Here is a 27,547-nt window from a genome sequence, read left to right on the forward strand (position 1 = left end):
TTAGGAATTCCGTTCTACTTACAAACTCTTAATTGTTGTCCATGCCAAGCCCCTAAGTTGGTTCACGTCTGGTGCTATGTTCCCACCTGTGCCCAAGAGCCGGTATCTATCCGTAAGCCGCGAAAGCAGGATAATGACATAGGAAGTGCTTTAAAGTCTCATTATCGTCCCCGCATGCCATCACTTGCCGCACATAAGTGAGCTCATAGTCCTGTGTCTCGCCATGATACCAATAGCTATACTGACCTCCTTCTTACTTCCTCTCAATAATAGTCTGCTTATGATCTGGATCTCCCCAACGGATTTATGTCGTCCTACCGACTGTTTCGCTCTTCCATAGGGTTACAAGCACATTCGTCGCCCACGCCCTTAACTCGGACTGCGCCGACCCGAAAGGCGGGCTAACTAAATTGGTTGACGGTAGTTCTCTGGCCTTCACTGCTAAATGACCTGCTTTCTCATTCCCAGTTACTCCGTTATGTCCCGGCACCCAAAAGATGCGGCACTCGACGTCCTCTCGTTAACACCACACAACCTCTAGCATTCCGTGATCTCCAGGATCTCCGCCTGCAGGACCCTATTATGGTCAGGCAGTCTAAAACAGATATTAGTCCCTGGGTCCTCAATGTAGACTCCCAGACTATTCTGTCCTCTAGCTTTGATCCATCCGTGTAACATGATTTTCCATATGTCAATACTAGGGTTCCGTCAATCTAAGACGGTGCCACTGGCAGCAGTGCCAAGCACTGGACCTCAAGTGTCGTTTCAGGTATCCGATCGGAAACCTCTTCAATTCCTTCTGGGTTTCCTATAGTCGCCTCGATTATACCGCGATAATGTTAGCTGCTTTTATCCCCAATCCATTCTCCCATCGCCTTAAGCCTCATAGCCGCAGTGGCTGCCTCACACTTAATCTGCATGCCTTTGGGTCGCATATCTTGAATAATCTCCAGTGCCCTAGTGGGCGTGGTCTTCATTGCTCCGCCTATGCCAAGACAACATGTTCTCTGAACATATTTTTTTTTTATCCTAGTATTTGACCTTGTCAGATATCGAAATCGTCCTATTGAGGAATCGTGGTGCGTTAAATTGGCCTACCATCGTCTTTCTCGTGAACAGGCATATTTCAGTCTTCTCTGGGTTAACATTGAGGCCTCTAGGTCTAGCCTAGTCATACGCCATATGCAAGACCCTTTCGGCTCTTCTGCATAGCTTTTTATCAGCGCATTCTTGTCACCCTTATTCCGGTTGGCGATGTCGTGGTCGAAGACGAAAATTCTTTCACATATTTGATGTCACGTGACTCCCAGGATGATTTTTTGGATGTATACGGCCATCGTGAGATCAGTACTGGTCTATGAGGCACTGGTATGGTGGAATGCCGTAGGAAAGACGACGCGTGCGAGGGAGTTCGAGAAGATCCAGAAACTGGCCTGCTTCGAGATCACAGGGACATTGAAATATGCACCACAGGCATGAGGAGGATCTCCGACTACCTGACACCAGTACCAAGTGGGGTGAGAACATTCGCGATTTGATTTCCTGAGAGGGACGAATGGGAGGCGGATGGTGTATTTGAGGAGGATGAGACCTAGTTCTACACAGATGGCTCCAAGATGGAGTCATGGACTAGATTGGGGCTCTACTCTGATGCACTCGATATGAGTATGTCTCTGAGATCGCCGGACGAGTGTACGGTTTTCAGGCAGAGGTCTGTGTCATTGCAGTGGCTGCAAGAGAAATTCCGGTAAGGGGCTTACCGCTCTCGAAAGTCAGAATTTATATGGACAGTATGATGGCGCTCAAGGCTTTGGCGTCGAGGATGGTGAGGTCGAGATGCGTGGCGGATTGTTTGGAATAGCTGGATAGGCTGCGGGCTCAGGATGTGACGCTGATATGGGTTCCTGGGCAAGAGGGGATTCCAGGAAATGAGTAGGTGGACGAGCGCGCCAGGAGCGGTTCGTCTGCGCCGGGCGGACCAGTCATCGGTCTTGTCTAAGTGCCATTTGTCGAGCTACTGAACACATGGGATGGCCAGTGCGGCGTCGGTGGCGAGGTGGGACTCGGTGGATGGTTGCCGGACTGCGAAGGCGCTATGAACATTGATCGACCGGAGGAGGACGAGGGATTTGCCGTCTTTCGATAAGAGGTCGATGAGTACTTTGACAAGGGTCATAACTGAACACTGGGTCATAGGCCGCATTGCGTATGGGGATACCGCACAATGACTTCTGTAGGAGTTGCCTCGATGAGGATGAGGAGGAGACCATTGATCGCTTGCTGTGTTCCTGTCCGAGTCTGCAGAGACGTAGGCTCTCCTTTCTGGGGAGCTGTTTCTTCTGTGATCTGGGTGAATTTGACTTCTGTAGGAGTTGCCACGATGAGGATGAGGAGGAGACCATTGGGCACTTGCTGTGTTCCTATCCGAGTCTGCAGAGACGTAGGCTTTCCTTTCTGGGAAGCTGTTTCTTCTGTGATCTGGGTGAATTTGCAAACATACCTCCATACATACATACAATGGTATGTCTCCTGAGGTTTGTTGAGGTAACAGGATGGTTCCAACGGGGGTGCCACAAGCTCCGGTGTAGGTAGATCCGTGCTTGCGTAAGGGTCGGGCGGTTTTTCATATAAAAATCAATTTGTGTTTGTTTGTCTGTTTGTTTGTGTGTCCCTTATAGACTCAGAAACGGCTGTAACGATTTTCGTGAAATTTACACTGATAGTGCATAATGATCCCGTGGTGAAAATAGGGTACTACATTTTTTGATATCTGAAGGAGGAGCGGACCCTCCCCTTTTACCCTAATTTTCAGAAACTCCAGATCTCGGAGATGGGTGCTGCGATTTAAGCGCAATTTTGTGTGCTCTCTTATAGTAAACTACCAACAAAAATTTGGTATCCAAATTTCGGAAGGTGTACCAATGGGGGGAGGGAGCGCCCCACCCTAAAACCTACAAAATATACATATACACCATTCAAGACAATATGGGACTCAAATGAAAGGTTTTTAAGATTAGAAAACGTATTTGGTATCCAATTTTAGGATCAAGTGTTTGGGGGACCACCCCAACTCCCAAAACACCCCTAAATCGGACATATTTACCGACCATGGCAATATCGGACTCAAATGAAAGTTATTTGCGAGTAAAATACAAATCTGATATCCAAATTTGGACACCCCCCAAACTGAATTTATTTCCTGACCATGGAAATATGGGGCTTCAATAAAAGGTATTTGAGTGTACAATACGAGTCTGATATCCAAATGTGGGACCAAGTGTTTGGGGGCCCACCTATCCCCGAGAACATCCCCCAAAGAAGACAAATTTACAACTATAGCAATATGGGGCTCAAATGGAAGGTCTTTGGAAGTAAAGCACGAATCTGATATCAATGTTTGGGAAAAGTGTCTATGGGGCCGCCCCACCCCCATATCACCATCCAAATAGGAAGTATTTGCTGACCATTGCAATATGAGGCTCAAATAAGAGGTATTTTAGAGTAGAACAAGAATCTCATATATATTTTCAAATTCATGTCACTGAGTGGGCGCCCTATACCCCAAAACAGCCCCAAATCGGTCATGTTTGCCGACTGTGGAAAAATGGTGCTCAAGTGAAAGGTATTTGGAAGTAGACCACGAACCTGACATCAAAATTCGGGACCAACTGTCTAGGAGACGTCCCACCACCATAACAACCTCCAAGTACGACGTATTTGCTCACCAAGACAATTTGGGTCTTCAAGACAGTGGAGCTCGATATTCATAGTTTTTATGGCTCATACCCCAAACCGGACATATTTGCTGGCTTTTTCGATAAGCGGGTCGTAGTGAATGGTATTTGAGATTAGAAAACGAATTTGATATCCAATTTTGAGGCCAATGGCAATATGAGGTTCAAATATATGAGAATAGAGGACGTTGCTGATATATTTTCAGGACTTAGTGTTTGGGGAACCACCCCACTTCAAAAAACACTCCTAAATCGGGCATATTTACCGACCATGTCAATGTGGGCTTTAAAGAAAGGAATTGGGGGATAGAGCAACAATTGATATCCACCTTCGGGACCAATTTTCTGGGGGTCTACCACTTTCCTAAAATTCCCCACAAACAGCAATTTTTTACTGACCATCGCAATATGGGGCTCAAATAAAAGTATTTGGGAGTAGAATACGAATTTGATATCCAATTGTTGGACCATGTACTTAAGGCATCACCCTTTCCCCAAAACACCCCCCAAATGGTAAACAACAAATGAAAGGTATTTGGGATTAGAAAAGATATTTGATAACCAATTTTGGTTATCAAAACCCAGGGGCAATATGGGGTTTAAATAAATGGTATTTGAGAGAAGAGCACGATGCTGATATTTTTTCAGGGCCAAGTGTCTGGGGGAACACCTCATCCCCGAAAACACTCCTAAATCAGACATCATAAGAATGTCTGGCTGAAATAAAATATTTTAAGTATGGAGTACACCATACATCCAAACTTAAATTCGTATACCAATTAAGATCATATGGGATTCAGATAAAGGCTCTTATATGGTTTAACTGTTTGTCAAGCGATATACTATTTTCGTAGCATGGTATTTCACCAAAAGTTTTTTAATTGTCGAAAATAAGTATTCCAAGGAAAATTTTGTTCCATATAACGTAAAAGAAGGCGCAGCGGAACGTCCAATTTCCTCTTACAACTACCCCACTCTTGGCACCGGCCCACTTTTACCTTTCTTTACCTGTTCCATTTTAATTTATTTGATGTATGTGGAACACCCTATGCTGTTGCTCTCTCTGACTTCAGTTGAAAAAAGGATGTCTATGAATTTCAATCACAATTGACATTTAAATTTTTTACAAGCCTTGGAAGAGTGGAATAACTAACTTCTTCCTCTGCAGTGTGAAGATACTTACAGACAGATGTTAGACATTATTCCCAGATCAGTAATCGCAGTAAATAAATTGCATATAAGTTTGTCTCTTATCAATGGCAAGAAAGATAAATTCATCCTTAGTTAGTTTTAGTAAAACCAAACTTCTTTGAATTTCAAGAATTCAAAACAACTGCCGCAGTATGCTACTGCGGTATGAATTGATGTGAATTCATATTTAGCCGTAAAACTTTTGGGTTGCCCAAAAAGTATTTGCGGATTTTTCATATAGTCGGCGTTGACAAATTTTTTCACAGCTTGTGACTCTGTAATTGCATTCTTTCTTCTGTCAGTTATCAGCTGTTACTTTTAGCTTGCTTTAGAAAAAAAGTGTAAAAAAGTATATTTGATTAAAGTTCATTCTAAGTTTTATTAAAAATGCATTTACTTTCTTTTAAAAATCCGCAATTACTTTTTGGGCAACCCTATTTGCGGCATAGGTTTAACAAGAACTCATAGTGAAGAGTTTAAACAAGGCTAACGTTAGAAAGAAGATAAGAGTATACATGTTTAGATTCAAAAACTCACATCGTAAATGTTAGGTAAAAATCTTTTCTAGTGTTAGCCTTGTTTGAACTCTACACATCAGTTCGAATTTAGCTTAAGCCGATTAGTTTTATGGGCTAAATATAAATTCAACTCTTTAAATGCTTCTGGGGGCATGTTTTCTTAACTCCCCGCCTTTCACTTACAAATGAAGAAGAGTTCAAAGTTCGTGCCTATAACAATAATGACAATAACCCCAATAACACTTCTCATAAAAATATTTGCATTCATGCAAGGCAACGAACTCTCTCGCACTCGCACTCACACACACACTACCACGCATCATGTATGCAAATGAATAAATCAAAAAGAGTGGTGCGTGTGTGAAAACATTGTGCGTGCTTTCACACACAAGTGTTAAGTCACAAATGTGTATGCATGTATATGAAGTGTGAATATCTAAAGAATACGTGCATGCGTTCGTTTTACAACTTCTAATGTGTGTATTACGGCTATATCGAATGTCACAAAAACATGGAAAAAATAAGTAAAAGCACGCCAAAAAAAAAACGCTACTCAAACCCTCAATTGTCAATGTTTGCTTTGGTGAGGTCTCCTCACATCATCATCATCACCATCTAATATGCAGCACATAATGGGGAAGGAGCAGAAAAAATGTGTAAAATGATATTTTTGATAAAAAAAAAATCTCATTACCCATCACCATTTATGTTTATGAGATTTCTTTTCTTTGATACCACACAGACGCACACAAGACAGATACAGATTTAGAGGTAACAAAAGTTAAAAATGTCATAAATAAGGTGAAAAATCAAAACGAGAAGATTGTTTTCATTGTGAATACATGTTGCTTCCTTACAATACAAGCGCATTCACACACTCATGCTTACACTTGTATATCTAAGGCAAATCTGTGTCAAACATCTAAACTCACATCAACATGTGCACGTATTTATAAGTATGCCTTATGAATATTTGGATATCTTTTCGCAATATCAATGACAATCATTGTGATATTTAAAAGGTAATAACTGTCATCCGGAATCTGTTTACATGAAATTTGTGGTACAAACATAACTTTAATTTAATAATTTAAACAGTTTGGAGAGAAGATAGTAAAGCCTTATCCTTAAGGATGCGTTTTAAATGATGGTTAAAAAACTTTTTCCTAAGAATTTTGTTTAAGTGTTACGATTATAGATATGACTATAATCTGCTATTGGGTTGCCCAAAAAGTAATTGCGGATTCAATATACTTTTTTACACTTTTTTTCTAAAGCAAGCTAAAAGTAACAGCTGATAACTGACAGAAGAAAGAAAGCAATTACAGAGTCATAAACTGTGAAAAATTTGTCAACGCCGACTGTATGAAAAATCCGCAATTACTTTTTGGGCAACCCAATATTTTGTTTCCATTAAGGAACGTGATAAACTCTTTCCAAATCATTTAGTGAAGTCCGATTAAATTTTAAGCTCAATGAAATTTTACATGGCTGAATAGCTCACAGATGACACCAGCATTAGGAAGAAGATCTCCCAACGAGTAGGCTGAACCGTTAAAAATTCACCTGTTCTGGGTGCCGTACCCCAGAGATATCCCAGAGAATTGTAGACCAGGCGGGATTGCGAGACTGGGAACTACCTTACTCATTGCAAGAAAACCGGAATCTGTGGGTACCTCTAGCTACATGTAAGCTAAGCCTTTAGGATCAGGCCCGAAGTGCAATGAATGACAGTTGATCACAAATTGCGGGTTGTGAGCACTCTAAAATTATGTGGCCTAATTAAAACTTGAAAAGATCTACTGATTTGCTTTGCTGGCAAAAACAGACTTCTCAATCATTGTGTCAAATATGAGAGTTCACTGTCTGGTAGGAAAACACGCTGACAAACTGAAGATGCTGCAGAAGCTGTGTGATGTCGTAGAAGAGGAGTCTATAGAACATCTGAACGTGCATCTCGCCCTGGTAGTCAGAAAAAGTTCCACTTTGGGTATCCTTTCTTTGAGAACTTGTCTGAATTAAAGGATATGAACATTCGCAAGCCGCTGGGCTGTTTAAACTGATCTGGATGGTTCAACGTTAGGAACTGAAAGTCATCATTCTTCTCTCGTTTCTGCGGTATCACAATACACATCTAAATGAGTCTGATGGCAGTAAAGGACAATAGAAGAAGATAACCTTCGATTTAATAGTTTAGCTGATGTTCGTTCCACAGTAACTATTCTAGAACTCTTGAACTACGAAACTTAATATAGCCAATGTTGAGGCATTTTCCAATAAGTATGTCCTTAGTGGGTCCAGGGGCTTGAAAGTTGGTCACCTAGCGCATGTAAAATTTTCAATACTCTGCAAAAGCAATTTTTTGACCAATCGGCTCTTATTATACCCACCACCGAAGGATGGAGGAATATTCATTTTGTTATTTCGTTTGCTACGCATCCATTTCCATTTCTATTTCCGACCCTATCATATCTTCTTCTTCTTAAATATAAACATGAATTTGTGTTTGTTTGGCGGTTTGTTGGTTTGTTCCGCATAGACTCAAAAACGGCTGAACCGATTACCTTGAAATTTTCACAGATTATGTGGGTTGGTCTGGAAGGCAATATAGGCTGTATAATTTTTTGATATTGGATGGGGGCTGACCCTCTCCCTTACCCCAAAAGTACTACCCAAAAATAAAAATGTACTGATCCGGACAATATAAGACTTTAATGAAAGGTATTCAGGATTAGAATACGAATTTCATTTTAAAAATTGGGTCCAAATAACTGGGGGGCCGCCCCAATCCCAAAATACCCTAAAATAGGTGACAATATGGGACTCAAATGAAAGGTATTCGGGTGTTGATTACTAATATGGTCAGAAAGGAGAAATAGACTTAACAATTTGTTGTTTCGGAAGGGGGCGGAACCTCCTCCGTTACCAAAAAACAAAAGTGGACCGATCGGGACAATGTGGGTATCAAACGAAAGGTACTGGAAAATAAAATACGAATATGGTATTAACATTTGAGTCTAAGTTCCCATAGGGCCGCCCCAACCCCAAAATTCCCCTAAACAGACATATTGGGCGTTCATGTCAATATAGTCATGATAGGTCATATGCTCATTTAAGGCGTTTTTGAGAGGAAGGGGGAACCCCTATACTTCGATCCATATCTATTGGGTTGCCAAAAAAGTAATTGCGGATTTTTCATATAGTCGGCGTTGACAATTTTTTTCACAGCTTGTGACTCTGTAATTGCATTCTTTCTTCTGTCAGTTATCAGCTGTTACTTTTAGCTTGCTTTAGAAAAAAAGTGTAAAAAAAGTATATTTGATTAAAGCTCATTCTAAGTTTTATTAAAAATGCATTTACTTTCTTTTAAAAAATCCGCAATTACTTTTTGGGCAACCCAATAGTACGATATCTCGATTTAATGTCTTGGGCCCATTAAAGCGGCCATTTTTTGGTAAATTTCGCTGAAATTTAGGACAGTAAGCTGTGATAGGCCTCTCGATATCCTCCTTGAAGATGGCGCAAGTCGGTCTAGAGTTGGATATGGCTACCATACAGACCCATTTTTCGATTACAGGTCTTGGCCCCATAAAAATCGCATTTATTATCTGATTTTGCTGTCACAGTGACTTATGTTGGGCTTTTTGACATCCGTGTCCTATACGATTCAGATCGGTCTATGTTATTGTTGTTGTAGCCACATTTTCAAGTGGAGGTGGCGATCCTCGTCAAGCTCCTGTAGGTGAGCAAGCTCGTTCCGGTTATAAGGACAGATCACGACGGGAACAGGGTGGCCATTGGCTATTTTAAAGCGTCATAAACTCTCTCTTACTGCACCCAGTATATGTGCAAGGGTTCCGCCCGACCTCTCACTGAGACTCTACTCTCGATACCGCTGATTGTCCGCGACAGCCGTTGAAATTCACTATCCGCAACCTGTGGACGCGCCCAGTAGCTAGCAGCTAAGCTTCTCGTAACAGCTATAAACAGATCAGCCCGGCCGAACTTTGATTGAACTTACAACAAATTTGTTTGAACTTTTATGTCAAGGTATTGTCAATATTTTGAAATGAAATTGCTAATTTAATCATACGATTGTGAAAATGTAACAAAATTCTAAGGGTATTTAAACAAATTAGTGCCGAATTTTCACTCCGACCAAAAGTTATTCGATTCGTAATTTAAAGTTTTAAAAAAATCAAATTTTTTCCAAATAAAGTAACACCATTGTTGCCTTCATAACTTTTTTAGAGCTTCGTCATATCGGTTTTAAGACATCGAAATATTGGTCCAAGGCCCCATAAAGTATATAAATATTCTTAATCGTCATATTTTAAGTCGAGCGTAGTAAAGCTAAGTGTTTGAAATTTTGCATAAATAGTTTCTATTAGTGTAGGTCGGTTGGAATTGTAAATTGGGCATATGGAGATATGGAAATGGTGATTTATACTTTGAGTATTCTTTCCTTTAGAAAACATAAAATACGATGAAAAAGGCCTCTAAAACCATTGTGTTACCACCACCAGGATTTATAGCATTTAGAGTATACTGAAGGTCAAGTTGTTTGTATGGAGAACGTCGTTTGTGTTTTTACTACGCAAGTAAAAAAAGAAACTTGACTCAGTATATTTTAAAGGCCATAAATCCTGATAGAGGTACTATAATGGATATGGGGTGCTTTTTCTAAGCATGCTGTGGTTCTTAAAAGGAAGAATACCCAAATAATGGTTCATCATTTCCATAGAGGTTTAACGGAAAATCCAATGAAAGAAGCTCAAAGCTGTCGTCCCAATGGGCAGCAACGGCTTGCCATCAGCTTTCCTCTGAGGGCATTGAAATCCTTACCCCATTTTAGCCAGGAATCCACAAGGCTATGTAACAGAAAGCTACTGGGGTGAAGGATTGCTTGTTAAGCAAGGAAATGTGGAGCAAATACTTTGACGACACACTTCTTGAGAACAGAATTGCAGAGGGACTCCAGAAGGTGTTAAATGAGTTCAACCTATAGGCACCAATTGTGATGATAGTTGCCAAATCAACAAGCGTAAATAACGGCAAAAAGACAGACGTTATAGTTCGACTGCAGCAAATATTCGACAAGAAAGGTCGGCCCCTAGGATAGGTTAGGTTGAATGGGTCGCCCACCAAAGGTGAGTCCACTCGGAGGCCAGTTTGGTTCATTGTGGCACTCTAGAGAGAGAGAGAAAGGGAAGAAAAAGGAAAATGTGAGACCTCGTATTAGAGGTTATATACGAATAAAAAGAAAAAGACAGGAGGAGTGGAGAAACCCGAGCGGGAGGTGAAAAACCGCCCTTTCCTACGCAGGCACGGACCTACCTATGCCGGAGCCTGTGTCACCTCCCCGTCGGAACCATCCGGTACCTTCAACAAACCTCAGGATAGATACCAGAGGTACCTTCGCAAGATCACCCAGATCACAGAAGAAACGGCTCCCCAGAAAGGAAAGCCTACGTCTCTGCAGACCCGGACAGAAATAGTCTCCTTTTCATCCTCATCGAGGCAACACCTACAAAAGTCATTGTGCGGTATCCCCATGCGCGCCGCCATGCGGCCTATGGCACAGTATACGGTAATGACCGCTGGCAATGTACTCATCGACGTCTTATCGAACGCTAGCAATTCCCTCTTCCTCCTCCGGTCGATGACCGCCCATAGCGCCTCGCAGTCCGGCAATCATCTACTGTGTCCCACCTCGGGTCGGCCCCTATCCAAGCTCCATAATTGCCGGCACAATGTGCTGGATAGCGTTCTTGGCATTGGGCGATGAGCTGCATGGGTAGACTTAACCACCAAACATCGAACACTTCTTTGGGCAGGATTGAAAGAGCAATTATGACCAACTGAAAACCGCCTTCAGCAATGATAAAACTGAAATTAAGAAAACCAGGGGGCTGGGGAGATTTCATAAAGTTTCTCTTCCACCTCACTCGCGTCTTTCGCTAATTGACTGAGGGGAGTGGGGAACAGGTTGGGTAAAATCTGCTCATTAATTTCTTACTCAGGGCCAAATGGAAAAACAGTGGGCTAAACTCATTTACAGAAAATATAATCTCTGCGAAACAATTCAATTTGGTGTCCTTAGTATCAAAGAAATCAAGATGTTAGCCATTTTTGACAAAATTTGGTCATTTTTGCTTATGATGCGCATTTTTTAGAGTAAATGGCCCACTGTGGCCAACTGGGATATAGTTTGCTCAAACCATTTACAGGAAATACAAAAAGGACTACGATCTTTTCGAATCTATTTAACTTGGAGCCTTAAGTATAAAATAAACCAATATATTGGCCTTTTTTGGCAAAATTTGGTCATTTTTCCATATCATGTACCATTTTTCAGAATAAATGGCCCACTGTGGCCAATTGGGAAATAGTGGGCTAAACCCGTTTACAGGAAATATAATAGGGATTACGCTCTTTTCGAACCTATTCAACTTGGACCCTTAAGTATTAAAGGAACATTTTTGGCAAAATTTGATCATTTTTTCATTTCATGCCCAATTTTTCAGAATAAATAGCCCACTGTGGCCAATTGGGCAATAGTGGGCTAAACCCGTTTACAGTATATATAATAAGGATTACGCTCTTTTCGAATCCATTCAACTTGGAGCCCTAAGTATTAATGAAACCAAGATATTGGTAATTTTTGGCAAAACTGGGTCTTTTTTTCATATGATGCCCCATTTTTCAGAATAAATTGCCCACTGTGGCCAATTGGGAAACAGTGGGCTAAAACCGTTTACAAGAGATATAATAGGGTACACACTCTTTCCGAATCTATTCAATTTGGAGCCCTAAGTATTAATGAAACCAAGATATTGGCCATTTTATCCAAAACTTTGTCATTTTTCCATATGATGTATTCCATATAAATGGCCCACTGTGTCCAACTGCATACTAGTGGGCTAAAACCGTTTACAGGAGATAAAATGGGAACTACTCTCTTTACGAATCTGAATCTATTCACTTTGGAGCCTTAAGTATAAAAAAAAAAAACAAGATCTTGGTCATTTTGGTAATTTTTTCCATATGATGCCACATTTTTTCAGAGTAAATGGCCTACTGTGGTCAACTGGGACACAGTGGGCTAAAACTGTTTACTACAAATAAAATAAGGATTATTGTATTTCCGAATCTATTCAATTAGGAGCTTTAAGTATTAAATAAACCAAGATATTGGCCATTTTATCCAAAACTTTGTCATTTTTCCATATGATGTATTCCATATAAATGGCCCACTGTGTCCAACTGCATACTAGTGGGCTAAAACCGTTTACAGGAGATAAAATGGGAACTACTCTCTTTACGAATCTATTCAACTTGGAGCCCTAAGTATTAATGAAACCAAGATATTGGCCATTTTTGGCAAAATTTGGTCATTTTTCCATATGATGTTTAGTTTTTCAGAGTAAATGGCCAACTGTAGCCAACTGGGAAACAGTGGGCTGAAAACGTTCGGAAAAAAAAACAGATGGACGGACATCACTAAATCGTCTTAGAATGTGAATTTAGATTGCATATACTTCGTAAGGTGTTAGACCAATATTTCGAGGTGTTAGGTTGAAAAGAGGGCCCCATGCCACTATAGACATTCACCTATAGTGGCATGGGGCAGCTTAATATCTTAATTAAATTTCGAAGTGTTACACACAATATGATGAAATTTATAAGATACTCCAATGGAAAAAATCAAGCACGGCGTTGACAAAATCAGGAGAACGGCGATTTTCACATTCGTTCATAAAAATGAATCAACACGCAGATATTAACAAATCAACCACAAATGTTCATAAGCTACCACCAGAATTTGTAAACGAATCGTCCACACCCGTTCACATGTTGACAACGTCAGGTGCACTGATTTTTGAAAAGATTAAAAAAGTTTTTGTGTGTTTCTGAGTATCGAACCTGTGTTTCATCCATTCCATTGAATGTTTACAAGCGCCTTAACACATTGCACCACATACACAATGTGTTTAGAATCATTTAAACCTGAGGTTGGCATACATACACATTTTGTAAGGATGATATTCATAACGGTCGGTGGATCAAACAACAACGCGTGTTCACAAATTCATGTACGACAATATTTCCAATAACGTCTTTGTATGATAATGACAACATTGGTGCACGAATTTTTGACGTATTTTTTTCTATCGTTCTACTAATGGAGGCCAATGTAGCGCAGAAGTTTGCGTGTGAAGGCCTGGTTTTCAATCCTGATGAGAATATCTGAAACTTTTCAGAGTTGGTTATCTCCTCCTAATGCTGGCGACATTTGTGAGGTACTGTACCATTTGGTATAACAGCCATGTAAAAACTTCTCCAGGAAGAAGTGTCGCACTGCAGCATGCCGTTCGGACTTGGCTGTAAAAAGGGGAACCCTTATCAATCTTCTTAAACATGAATCGAACTGCACCCATTGGTATGTGAGAAGTTTTAGCCTTTTCCCTAATGGAATATTCATGGGCAAATTTTGCATTGTATTAAAACAGTCTCTATAATAAAATATAACTTAAATAAACAGCAATCTCAATAGTATTAGTGAGAGGTGACTTAAACTGGTGTTTATGGTTTCGTCGGAATTCAAATCCAAGCTATGGTTAATGCAGCCATCCTAACCCATGTAGGCAAGTAATTCCCCCCGCTTTAATTTGCCAACAAGACAATTTATCTTCAAAAAGAGCTAGCATTAACGTTGACAAAAGACGAAATAAATTACAACGCACAAAAAGTGGGAAAAAATTAATTTAATAAATCTATTTGACGAACACTTTCTTCCAAAAGACAACAGCAGCACAGCAATGCCTTGCCATATTCTATTTCCATCAAGAGCTGTCACCAATGATTGACGGCTTCTTGAACTAAGCTGAAATGGTTGGATGGTTCGTTGGTGAGCTGTTAGACATGAAAATAATCTGAAAACTCAAGTCGTTGTTCGTTATGTCTACACAAATTGTATGACTACTTTATGAGCGAAACACAAACACATGCATTTACCTGTAAATATTTGCATGGCCTATGTGCTGTAGTAACACTTGTAAACTCAAAATACCGGCAGGCAGTTTGTCCCAAGCTTTCTAATATGAAGCGAGAGAAAAAGCTGCCAGAGATATGATGATGATGATGACGACGAGAGTAGAAGTAAATGCTATGAGAGGCTGTTTGGTGTCAACAAAATTTATATGCAAACCTTGTCATCTTTTCCACAGTGGTTGGTTGTGTTTGTGTTGGCGTTTGTTATTTAAATGCTGGCATTGTTATTGCCATTGCCTTTGATGTACTGCCAAATTTATGCCATATATGGTTTTATGTGTGTGTGTGGGAGTGTATTCATGCATCTCTAAAACAGACATGACTACGAACTCAGATCTCTGTGCATGGCTTTTGGTCTTTTCTGTATTCTTGCAACTCATATATAATGAACAGTGTTGTCAAGCTAACAAAAAATATTTTTGTTTTTAAACAAAGAAACAGGAGTGCATATTTCATACAACTTTTTGTCAAAATTTGGGTTTCTTAGTGGAAAATTCTCTACATTTTATTTTTTTTTTTTTGGATGCCTACCACTTCGGATATGTATATCAACAAACTTTCGTCATAATACGGTGAATAATGCATCACTTATGAACCCATACCATCTATTGGGTTGCCCAAAAAGTAATTGCGGATTTTTCTTAAAGTCGGCGTTGACAAATTTTTTCACAGCTTGTGACTCTGTAATTGCATTCTTTCTTCCGTCAGTTATCAACTGTTACTTTTAGCTTGCTTTAGAAAAAAAGTGTAAAAAAAGTATATTTGATTAAAGTTCATTCTAAGTTTTATTAAAAATGCTTTTACTTTCTTTTAAAAAATCCGCAATTACTTTTTGGGTAACCCAATGTATCTAAATACTCGTAAAGTTCGATCTCCACCATATTCAGGAAGGATGTGTAAGGGTCTAACACGACTCATTGTATCCAATTTATCGGTTAAAAAAATGCAGCCTTTATGAGCCTAAGAATTTAATTCAGCAGATCGGTACATGTATATGCCAGCTATATCCAAATATAGACCGATCTGAACCATATTGAATTCTAATGTCGAAGAGCATATTACAGCCCACTGTGTCACATTTCAGCGAAATCGAGTAATAAACATGCTATAATTGTTCCAAGAACTTAAATTTAGAAATCGGTATATATGGCAGCGATATCCAAATATAGCCCGATCTTGACCATATTCGGTACGAATGTCGAAGGGCCTAACAGAACTCATTGAAATAAGTTTCAGCGAAATCGATTAATAAATTCACCTTTTATGGGCGTAACATTAAATCGGGAGATCGGTATATATGGCAGCTACATTCAAATCTAGGCCGATCTGGACCGTATTGAACAGGGACGTCGAGGAGCATAATACAACCCGCTATAATAAATTTCAACGAAACTAGACAACAAATAATCCTGTTATAGGCCGAAGACTGTAAATTGAGAGATTATTCTATTGTATATAGCAATTATATCGAAATATAGACCAATCTTAACCATACTCGGTACCGATGTCGAGGGACCTAACGAATCTCATTGTGCCCAATTTCAGCGAAATTTGTTAATAAATTCACCTTTTATGCGCTAAAACCTTAAATCGGGAAATCAGTCCATATGGCAGCTATTGGGTTGCCCAAAAAGTAATTGCGGATTTTTCATATAGTCGGCGTTGACAAATTTTTTCACAGCTTGTGACTCTGTAATTGCATTCTTTCTTCTGTCAGTTATCAGCTGTTACTTTTAGCTCGCTTTAGAGAAAAAAGTGTAAAAAAAGTTTATTTGATTAAAGTTCATTCTAAGTTTTATTAAAAATGCATTTAATTTCTTTTAAAAAATCCGCAATTACTTTTTGGGCAACCCATTATAATCCGATTTCACTGAAAGTTGAGACAGTGACTTATGTTAGGCTTTTCAACATATGTGTCGTATATGGTTCGGATCGGTTTATTTTTAGATATAGCTACTAAAAAGACCAATATTTTGTTATACACAATTGAACAATGACTGGTACTTATTAGTATTTGGTCCAAATCGGAACATATTTATAATAGCTGCTATGGGGCATAAGGTAAGAATTCTTTACCGAATTTTGACGAAAGGTGGTTTACATATATACCCGAGGTGCTGGGTATCCAAAGTTCGGCCCGGCCGAACTTAACGCCTTTTTACGTGTTACGTGTTACGCCAGGATTCGAACCCACGCTTTCAGTGTGATTGTCGGGCATGCTAACCTATGCGCATCGGCGACTTGTTTTGTTATTTACTTACTTGAATTGGCTATGACAGAACATTTGTTCCACTAGCTGAACGTAGAATAGCGTTCCAGGCGCCTCGATCTTCTGCGCTCATTCTAAAATCACTGACACCAAGTTTCGAGACCAGTTTTGTAATAGCTCCCATATAAATTGATTTTCCGATTTTACCTATTGAGCCCCTAAAGAGCACAATTTTAATCCAATTTTGCCGAAATGTTGTAAGAAATCTTGTACTATGACGTTTTCTATGACATTAAATTTATGTGACAAATATGGTATGAATCGGTCTAAAACCCTATATATCTCCCACATAAACCGATCTTCGAATTTGACTGCTTGAGCCCGTAGAGGGTGCAGTTCTTGTCTGATTTGGGTGATATTGTGCCCAACTTTTTGTAGGACCCTCAATATACATGGCAAGCATTGGGTTGCCCAAAAAGTAATTGCGGATTTTTCATATAGTCGGCGTTGACAAATTTTTTCACAGCTTGTGACTCTGTAATTGCATTCTTTCTTCTGTCAGTTATCAGCTGTTACTTTTAGCTTGCTTTAGAAAAAAAAGTGTAAAAAAAGTATATTTGATTAAAGTTCATTCTAAGTTTTATTAAAAATGCATTTACTTTCTTTTAAAAAATCCGCAATTACTTTTTGGACAACCCAATATTAATCTGAATAGGTACATAACCAGATATAGCTCCCTTATAAACCGATCTCCCGATTTGATTTCTTGACTTCCTGGAGCAAACATTACTTGCTTGATTTGGCTGAAAAATTGCACTTTGACTTCAACTACGATATCCACAATCCAAACTATGTATGGCCCGAATCGGTCCATAACCTGATAGAGCTCTAATATCATAGCAATTCTTATCCATTATCCCTTGTTTGCCTAAAAAGAGGTGCCGTGCTATGATTTCGTTTGAAGTTCTTTTGTTTCCGTGACAATGGCATCTCTACTTCTGGCGCATTTTAGCATCAAATAAAGCCAGAAAGTTTGAAATACTACGTAAACAATTACCATGTGTGTGTGTGCGTTGGCGTATCTATATGTGTGGGCGTTGTGGTTTACATTGCAAGCAGTTCATAGCGTAGATTTGAGTTGGTACCTCAAAAAACAAAAATAGGAAGAGGAGAAGTTATAGTTGTTGATCAAAAAGTTCTTCTGTCTGCTTAAAGTCAAAGTAATAAAGTTGTAGTAAAAGTTTTTGACTTGTTGAGGTTTTAACAACGAAAGGGTTGTAGCTGGTGCACCATTGCGTATGAGTGTCGTAAACATCAACACACCACAGAAAGTATACGCCGCATGATGGTTGATGGGAAAAATCAATTTTGTATTCTTTGACACATGCTTCTTCTATATATTTACGAACTAATAATGTTGCAAAACTATAAATGAAGCCTGGGTAGTTTTACATCAAACTCATTCCGTTTGTTAATGTAAAATTATGACTTTTAGCAAATTACTATGCATTAATGACAGATATGGTTTTTTTGTTTGTATACATTGGATAATTAAAAGTTTTTTGTATGTTGTAGACAACAAGTTAAAGGAAATTTGTTAAGCCAAAAGATACCACAATAGTAGTATGGCGCGTTTTGGACTCTTGGTTAAGGGGTTCTCATCTAAAATTTTGAGGTATGAAATCTTCAAGGCTGTTGATGAAAACCCATTTTCCTCTGGATAAGATGGAACTCACGCAGACACCGGAATCTTGGAATAGTGAGGTCGATCAAAGGTTTATCATTACGGAATTTACGGAAGGAGACCTTAAGGAGCTTTAAACCATTTAAGTCACCTGGACCTGATGGAATATTTCCGCCGTTACTACGGAAAGAGGCAGACTATCTGGCGCCTCATCCAGCAACTATTTTTACAGCGTGCTTAGGACTTGAATATACTCAGAAAGCCTGGCAGGAGGCAAGGGTAGTGTTTATATCCAAGCCCGGCAGGGCAAGTTATGCAGCAACAAAGACCTACAAGCCTTATGTCTTTTCTACTCAAAACCATGGAACGTATTGTGGATACCATGATAAAGAGTAGGACATTCAGCGAACTGCTTCAATACAAACAGCATGCCTATGTCAAGGGAAGGTCGGTGGAGACTGTCCTGTATAAGGTTGTGCATAAAACAGAAGAATTCTTCTATGCCAAGTCGTACACATTGGCGGTTTGTATTGACATCGAGCGGGCGTTTAATAATGTGCGGACCGACACATTGATCCAATCCTAAGACCCATACCGGGTGGACCGGGTCCTTAGAGACTGGATGAATCATATGCTAAGGAACAGGAGGATAAATTGCGGGTCCTTTAACATCAATATAAGGGAGAAAGTGGCACAGGGGGGCATTTTATCGCCATCCTATGGGTGACCACCATAAATGACCTATTACGGGGCAGGCCACAGGGGGGCATTTTATCGCCATCCTATGGGTGACCACCATAAATGACCTATTACACATGCTGACTGAGGAGGGATTTGAAACCGTCTGTTATGCAAGAATGCAAATTTTTCCCATGAACATTCCACTAAGGAACAAGGGCAAACTTCTCACATATCAATGAGTGCAGTCCGATTCAAGTTTTAAGCTCAATGATAAGGGGCCTCCTTTTTATAGCCGAGTCTGAACGGCGTGCCGCAGTGCGACACCTCTTTCGAGAGAAGTTTTACATGGCATAGTAACTCACAAATGTTGCCAGCATTAGGAGGGGAAAACCACCGTTGAAAATTTTTTCTGATGGTCTCGCCAGGATTCGAACCCAGGCGTTCAGCGTCATAGGCGGACATACTAACCTCTGCGCTACGGTGGCCTGTTATGCAGACGATGTTATAATACTCACAAATGTTGCCAGCATTAGGAGGGGAAAACCACCGTTGAAAATTTTTTCTGATGGTCTCGCCAGGATTCGAACCCAGGCGTTCAGCGTCATAGGCGGACATACTAACCTCTGCGCTACGGTGGCCTGTTATGCAGACGATGTTATAATACTTCGTAGTGGTAAGGATTCGAACCAGCTTTGCAGGGGGACCGAAAGGGTCTTGCATATGATTGGACTAGACCCAGGGGTCTCGATGTTAACCCTGAGAGAAAAGAAATATGCCTGTTCATGAGAAAGATGAAGGTGCGCCAATTTGATGCGCAACGTTACCTCAATAAAACGATTTCGATATCCGAAAAGGTCAAATACTTAGGAGTGACCATGAATAGTAAACAAAATTGGAAGTGCCACATTGAGGAGCGTGTCACATTGCCACATTGAGGCTCACAGATGTGGGGCACTTTGCAGAGGATAGTCCACTGGCTCACGCAGAAGCGTGATTAAACCAATACTTACATACACCTCAGAAGTTTGGTGGACTGCTATGGAGAAGCTGTGCAACGTTAGACACTTGAGGTCGAGTGCGAGGCACTGCTGCCCGCGGCACATTCTTGGACTGAGGGAATCCTAGTATTGCCGTGTGAAAGATCATGTTAAACGGATGGATCAAAGCTAGGGGACAGATAGGACCTGGGGGTTTACCGTGAGAACCCAGGTGCTGAGATCTGTTTTAGACTGCCTGACCATAAAACGATCCTGCAGCCAGAGATCCGGGCGATAACGGAATGTGTGAAGTTGTGTGATTCTAACGCGAGAACGTCAAGTGTGAACATCTTTACGGACATTAAAATGACCCTAAGGGCAATAACAACCAAGACGGTAAGGTCACGAACAGTGTTGGAATGTAAGAAGGAGATTAACGCCTTCTCTGAGAATGACATAATCCGCATCGTTTGGGTGACGGGTCGTAATGCAATGAGGGGAATGAAAGGGCAGATGATTTGGCAATGAAGCTCAGAGAACTGCCGTCGAAAAACTTGGTATACACCAAGCCTTTCGGGTCGGCGTAGTCCGATTTAAAAGCGTAGGCGACAAAGCATGTAACACTGTGGAACAGTCGGTAAGACGGCGAAAATCCTATGGGGTGATCCGGCTCGTGAAAGGACGAGTCTATTACTGAAAGAAAGTAAGAAGGAGGTCAGTATAGCTTTTTGGTGTCATAACGGGACTACGAGCTCATTTATGCAAAATCGGTGCGGCAAGTGATAGCATATGAGCAAGATGATGAGAAATTGGATCATTTCCTATGTCATCGCTCGGCTTTCGCGGCTAACCGACACCGGCACTTAGGTGGAGACACGATACCAAACAAGAACCAACTAACGGGAGGTATGGCAAACAATTAAGGATTTTGTAAGCAGCACGGAGTTTCTAACTTAAAATTCTCTTTCTCAAATTTACTTTTTAGTTTTTAGAGTGCACAATAAGCCGATTACTGCACATATATAGCGGCATGGGGCAGATTAATATCTGCACCCTTTTTTCAACCTAATCTAACCTAATCTTGGTAAAAAATACAAACATACAAATTTGAAATGGGATTCACAAAAGCATTCAGAAACAACATTGAGGGGAACTAAATTTCAAGAAAAATAAGATTTATGCTAATATATGAAAAACTTGTTCCATTTGCAGCCCGTTCTTTTAACACAATGTCCACAATAGATCACACAACATTGTGAACAGTTGCCTTCGTCCCAATTCGTGCCAAGTTGTGGACACACATTTAACACATGGTGTTTGTGTTGTGCTGTCACGATAGTGACAGGCCAAAAATCCAAATATGACAAAATATGTCTTCGCATAGTTGCGTTTGACAACTAAACATTTAACGATGTCCACAAACGATGTGTGCTATAACGAAATGGTGAAAATAAATAAAAAAAAGACAGCAAATAATTTCAACATTTTACAAAGGGATTTCGATAACAATTCTTTGTGGCATTGCCATTGAGAGCCACAAATTTAATCAATTGAAAATTGTTGCAGACTGAAAAGCGATGCCAAAGATGAGTTTTTGTTGTGGCTATTGGAAGTTTTGTGTTTACTTCACTTACACAAACATTAGATCAATTGAGCACAAATTGGGGCTTTTAATAGCTTAAGAAGTTAAAAACGGGGACCGGTTTATATGGCGGCTATGTCCATTTATGATTTGGGTGTTGGAAAACACAAGTGAAATTCACAAACTAAATTTCAGCCAAAACGGACAGAATTTAAATCGGGGACCAAACACTCAAAAAATCAGACTTAAATAGCCGGATTTACCCGATTCTCTTAGTTTTGGGGGTGGATTGGAGTAGCCAAACTCTTTGCCCCGAAAGTGGATATCAGATTCACACTCTACTCCCAAAAAAAACATTGGAGCAACATATTGCTCTAGTCGGTACATATGTGTGGTTTAAAGGAAGTTTATGTGAGGTGAGACGTCCCTGAAACACTTGACCACTTTTTGCCATAATCCACGAATATGGCCAGTTTGAGGGGTGTGTAGGATGGGGCGGCCACCCACGTACTTAGTCCTGAAAAAATATCAGCATCATGCAGTACTCTCAAATTTCTTAAATTTGAACCCCAATTGGCATTGGTTTAGGGGCAGTTTATGGGGCCTTGGCCTCAAAATTTGATATCAAATTCGTTCTCTACTCTCAATTGCCATAGTAGGCATACATGACCGGTTTGAAAGGAGGAGTTTAAGGGGCGAACCTTGAAGTAATATTAGCATCGTGCTAGAGCACGATTTTGTTTGGCCTTCTATTCAGGGCAATGGGTTTCGTTCAGATCCACACAAAATATTTTTTGTTTGTTTGTTTTGGTTATCTACCTTCAAAATCAAGCTACCACTTGGAATACCAAATTTTTAAAGATCCGCAGGTCCTCCTGTGTCTATCTCAATTTGAGGATAAAAAGTCTACTCCACTACCAAAGACCTTCTATTGCTGTCCTTTTCTATCTTGATCGGCCTAATAAATTAGTTTTAATTCCTTTTTTGGTATGGGATAGAAGGAGGAGGAGGGTGATAGCCCTATGACATGACCTTTTATTTGAGTACAATATATTCTCGGTCATTCTACATGACAGTTTGGTGTTGTTTTTATTGGAAGGAGAGGGTCGGAGAGGGCCCCCGTCGCTAAGACCCAAAGACGATTTATTTGAGTCCTTTATTATCGCGATATATATGTCCTGCTGAACGGCAGGAGGGCAGGACGGCTGGACGTGACCCAGATTCTTGAATCTTTATATCAACATTAGATTCGAACTCTACTGATATAGACCTTTCTTTTAATTCACATATCGAAGGGTACTTAGTGGATGGGCCGGTCCCAGACTCTATCCCAAATTAGTGTGCCAGATTCGTAGTCCACTCCCAAAGACCTTTTATTTGATACCCATTTTGTGACGTTGGACATTCATGGCCGTTTAAGAGGTTTTGGGGTTGCGGAGGCCCCGTAGACATCACGGTCCAAATTCTTAAAATCGATGTGTACTCAATTTCCCAACACCTTTCATTCGATATGCCCTACTGGGGGATTTCGGGGTGTGGAATAAATTTTATATTAGATTCTTATTCTGTTGTTGTTGTCGTCGTAGCCACATTTCCTCGTCAGGCTTCTGCAGGTGAGCAAGCTAGTTCCGGTCCAAAGGACCAATCGTCGTGGGAACAAGGGGCCATTGGCTATTTAAAGGCCCCAAAAACTCGCCTTGTCATATCGAGCATCATAGGCACTCAGTATTTGTGCAAGAGCCGATGCCGCCCGGACTCTCACTGAGGCTCTCCGCTCGATACCGCTGATTGTCCGCGACTGCCGTTGCAGCTACTCCGTATGTACCATTCCACTATCTTTAACCTGTGGACGCGCCCGGTAGCCCTCAGCTAAGCTTCTAGTGACAGCAATGAACACCACACAAATTGAACCTCAATGTTACGGCCTGTGTAGTGCTCACAGCTATCCAGTGGTGGGAGATTTTTACTCAACTTTAAAATACCTCTCATTTGATATCCATATTGTCCCAATTGGTAAACATATCCGTGCGGGGGGTTTTGGGGTGGTGGGGAGGCCCCTTAGACACCAAGGAATAAATTTTTATGTCCGATTTGTTCTTTACTTTTAAATACCTTTCATTTGATACCCATATTGCCCGAAGCGGTGAAAGAATCCTGTTGGGGTGTTTTTTGGGGCCGGGGAACCCCTCCGAACACTTTGGTCGAAAATTGTATAACAAGTTCGTGCTTTACTCCTAAATAACTTCCGTTGGATACCCATATTATCCCAATCGGTAAACATGTCCGTGCGAGAAGGTTTTTCACCCAAAGCGGGGAAAAAGTCCTGTTGGGGGGTTTTTTGGGGCTGGGCAACACCTCCGAACACGTTTGGGCGAAATTTTTATACCAAATTCGTACTCTACTCTTAAATACTTTTTATATGATACCCATATTGTCCTAATCGGTAAACATGTCCGTCCGGGTGGATTTGGGATGGGGCGTCCCCCCAAATTATGTGACCCAAAAAATGTATACCAATTTCCAGTTTTTGGGATAAGGTGGCATACAAAATTTCGCTTAAATGGTGCACGCATCTCCGAGATCTGTCGGTTTTGTGAAAATGTTGGTATGGGGGAGGGTCCGCCCCCCTTCGGATATCAAAAAATAAAATACCCTATTTGCATCGGGGTTCCAAACTCTACCATCTATGAAAATTTCATGAAAATCGGTTCGGCAGTTTTTGAGCCCGTACGGACAGACAAACAAACAAAGAGCAACAATTTAATTTTTTTACCCACCACCGACGGATGGGGGTATATTCATTTTGTCATTCCGTTTGCAACACATCGAAATATCCATTTCCGACCCTATAAAGTATATATATTCTTGATCAGCGTAAAAATCTAAGACGATATAGACATGTCCATCCGTCTGTCTGTTGAAATCACGCTACAGTCTTCAAAAATAGAGATATTGAGCTGATATTGAGCTGAATTTCGATTTAGGGTCATAGGCCCATAAAAGCTACATTTATTATCCGATTTTGCTGAAATTTGGGACAGTAAGTTGTGTTAGGCCCTACGACATTGTCCGTCAATATGGCTCAGATCGATTCAGATTTGGATATAGCTGCCATATAGACCGATTCTCCAATTTAGGGTCTTAGGCCCATGAAAGCCACATTTATTATCCGATTTTGAGAAAATTTGGGACAGTGAGTTGTATTAGGCCCTTCAACATCCTCCGTCAATTTGGCTCAGATCGGTCCAGATTTGGATATAGCTGCCATATAGACCGATCTCTCGGTTTAAGGTTTTGGGGCCATAAAAAGCGCACTTATTGTCCCCTCCACATATTTCTGCAATTTGGTCTAGATCGATCAAGATTTGCATATAGCTGCCATATAAACCGATCTCTCGATTTAAAGTCTTGTCCCCATAAAAGGCGCATTTTTAATCCGATTGCACTGAAATTTGACACAGTGACTTATGTTATGCTTTTCGACATCCGTGTGGTATATAGTTCAGATCGGTTTTTTTTTTTAGATATAACTACTAAAAAGACCAATATTTTGTTATATACAATTGAACAATAACTTTTACTTATTAGTATCTGGTCCAAATCGGAACATAGCTGCTATGGGGCATAAGGTATGAATTTTGCACCGGATATTGAGGAAAGGTGGTTCACATATATATCCGAGGTGGTGGGTATCCAAAGTTCGGCCCGGCCGAACTTAATGCCTTTTTACTTGCTTTATTATAGATTTAAACTTTGATATTCATAAAACCTCAAAAAATATATAGTTTTGTTAGTATATATAATTTTAGCAGCTTATTAAGTCTGTAAGGATTATGTAATCCATAGACTTAAGGCAAAAAACAAAAAAAAAAAATTGTTGGTTAATTATTGGCGAATTTTATTTTAATGTTGAACATTTTTTTAAGGGCCTCAGTTGAAGTACCAACCTAATGTTCTTATGCTTATATACATATAGGAATATTTTATATATATACAAATACAACATGTACATATGTATTTGTAAGCTTTCTTTCATTACTTACATTTTCTAAACAGCATTTTCATTGTGTTGTGTTTTTTTTTTGTAACTTGGACTTCGGTTATGCACGACGACCAGTGATAAAATTTCCTATGGCGCCACTATAAAGCGAAGACGTCATAGATATACTACACACACATACACTATAGCAGGCGTACGTATGAGAGAAACATAAAGTCATGCACACAATGACAAGTTTCTGTTGTGCCCAGTCATATATAGAAGAATAAAAAAAAACGAAGTACAAATATGCAATTTGTCAAATTGTGCACTAAATATACAACAGCAGTAGCAGTAGCTGTAGCAGCAGTAGTCGCCACTATCAACTGACTAGAAAAACAATAATAAATTGTACGTTTTTATGGAGGGAGAGAGAGCGACAGAGAGTGGGAGAGTGATACAACAACAGAGAGTGTAATAGGTTTTACAATAAATGAACAACACCAAAACAACACGCGAAGCAAAGGACAAAACCGATACCGATAACGAGAATATACCAATAACTGGCACAAACGAAGGCACGAACGTACGCACACACACACACGAACGCACACTCACTGACGCGCTTTAACTTAATTGAAGAACGACAAATGCGAAGCAACGATTTATTAGCTGCAATTAACAGCAATGAGCAATTTATTGGCAATTAGTGAACAGCGACTAACTGTTATACGCGGCATGCCATTTACGCGCCTCAAATCGATTCGTTGCGATTTCGATGGAGCTGGGCCAGCCAAACAAACTCAGTTCATATTTCAATTTTAATGCGTTCCCTAGTGTGGGAGACAGAGAGAGACAGAGAGCGAAAGGGTTTGGATTTCTCTGAGTGGCGAGTCTTACTGTTTGACCCCCAGGGAAAATATTTTTGCCAGAGACCTTTTTTATGCCCTTGCTCTTGGCTGATTAATTAATTAATTAAAAATATTCCAATTAGTTTATAACACTCTCTGTTGCGTTGTTGTTTGTTTTTTTTTTCACTGGGGTTTTGTTGTTGTTGTTGTTTCTACTGTTTGCTCTTTTGGGAGGACGATAATTGTTTATGGCTGTTGTAGTTAATCGCCTTAAGGTTATTGCATTTCTGGGAATTATTTTTATTTACTTGAACTTTTTTTCTTTGGTTTTTGTTATTAATTCCGTTTTTTGCTTGCTACTTTTCTCTATATTGGCAGCTGAAACATTATTAATATTTCAATTAAGTTTTTGGGGGGGGGTGGTTTTAGTGTTGTTGCTGCCTTTTTTGTTGGTTATAGTTTTGGCAAAATTTACTACATTTTATAAACATATTGCGGTTTTATTTGGTTTTCTTTAGTCGTAAATTAGTTTTTGCAGTTGATGGAATTTGCTGGGGATTAAGTGGGCTGGACTTGTCTTGTTTGGTTGTGTGGTTGTTTGGTTGACTTGGTGGCTGGTTTTTGTTTCTCTCATTTAATCCATTTAACTTTTTCGTATATTATTTTTACAACTTAGTTTGTGGTAACATATTTATATACCAGCATACAAACACACACACACACAAATATCTGAAATATACAGCGCACGTATACAATTCCAGGCTGCCTCCGTAGCTGAGTCTATCTATGTATGTGTGTGTGTGTGTATATATTTAAGTGTTTGTGTGCTCCTTGTTGCTTAATGATTTTTATGGCCTGAAATAAAATAGAAATGGATAGGTTTTTGTTGTGGTTCTCGTTGTTGTTGTTGTTGGAAACTATACTGTATGCGGTAGTTGTAAACAAGCGTTAACACATGTGTTTTTTCGTTACCACATTTGCTACACTTGGGCGGTTGGTTGTTTGGTTGAACGAAACGGCAGCCCTATGATTTGGCAAATAGCAATGGCTTCTGTGCTTGTTCTCCTGGCGGTTACAGTTTCCACCT

At 40.0% G+C, this 27,547-nt stretch overlaps 1 protein-coding gene across 1 annotated transcript in view; it reads right to left on the reverse strand.

Annotated features, from left to right (window-relative positions):
• The window catches only part of LOC106087731 (uncharacterized), a 598,301-nt gene that overhangs the window by 533,224 nt on the left and 37,530 nt on the right, over nucleotides 1-27,547 (reverse strand). Inside the window, exon 2 of the mRNA XM_059367647.1 lies at nucleotides 25,674-27,315. The gene's annotated coding sequence lies outside the window, so the exon portion shown is untranslated. The remainder of the gene's footprint in view (nucleotides 1-25,673; nucleotides 27,316-27,547) is intronic.

The sequence above is a fragment of the Stomoxys calcitrans genome, chromosome 4 (genome assembly GCF_963082655.1).
Source record: "Stomoxys calcitrans chromosome 4, idStoCalc2.1, whole genome shotgun sequence".
Classification (NCBI taxonomy): Eukaryota; Metazoa; Arthropoda; class Insecta; order Diptera; family Muscidae; genus Stomoxys; species Stomoxys calcitrans.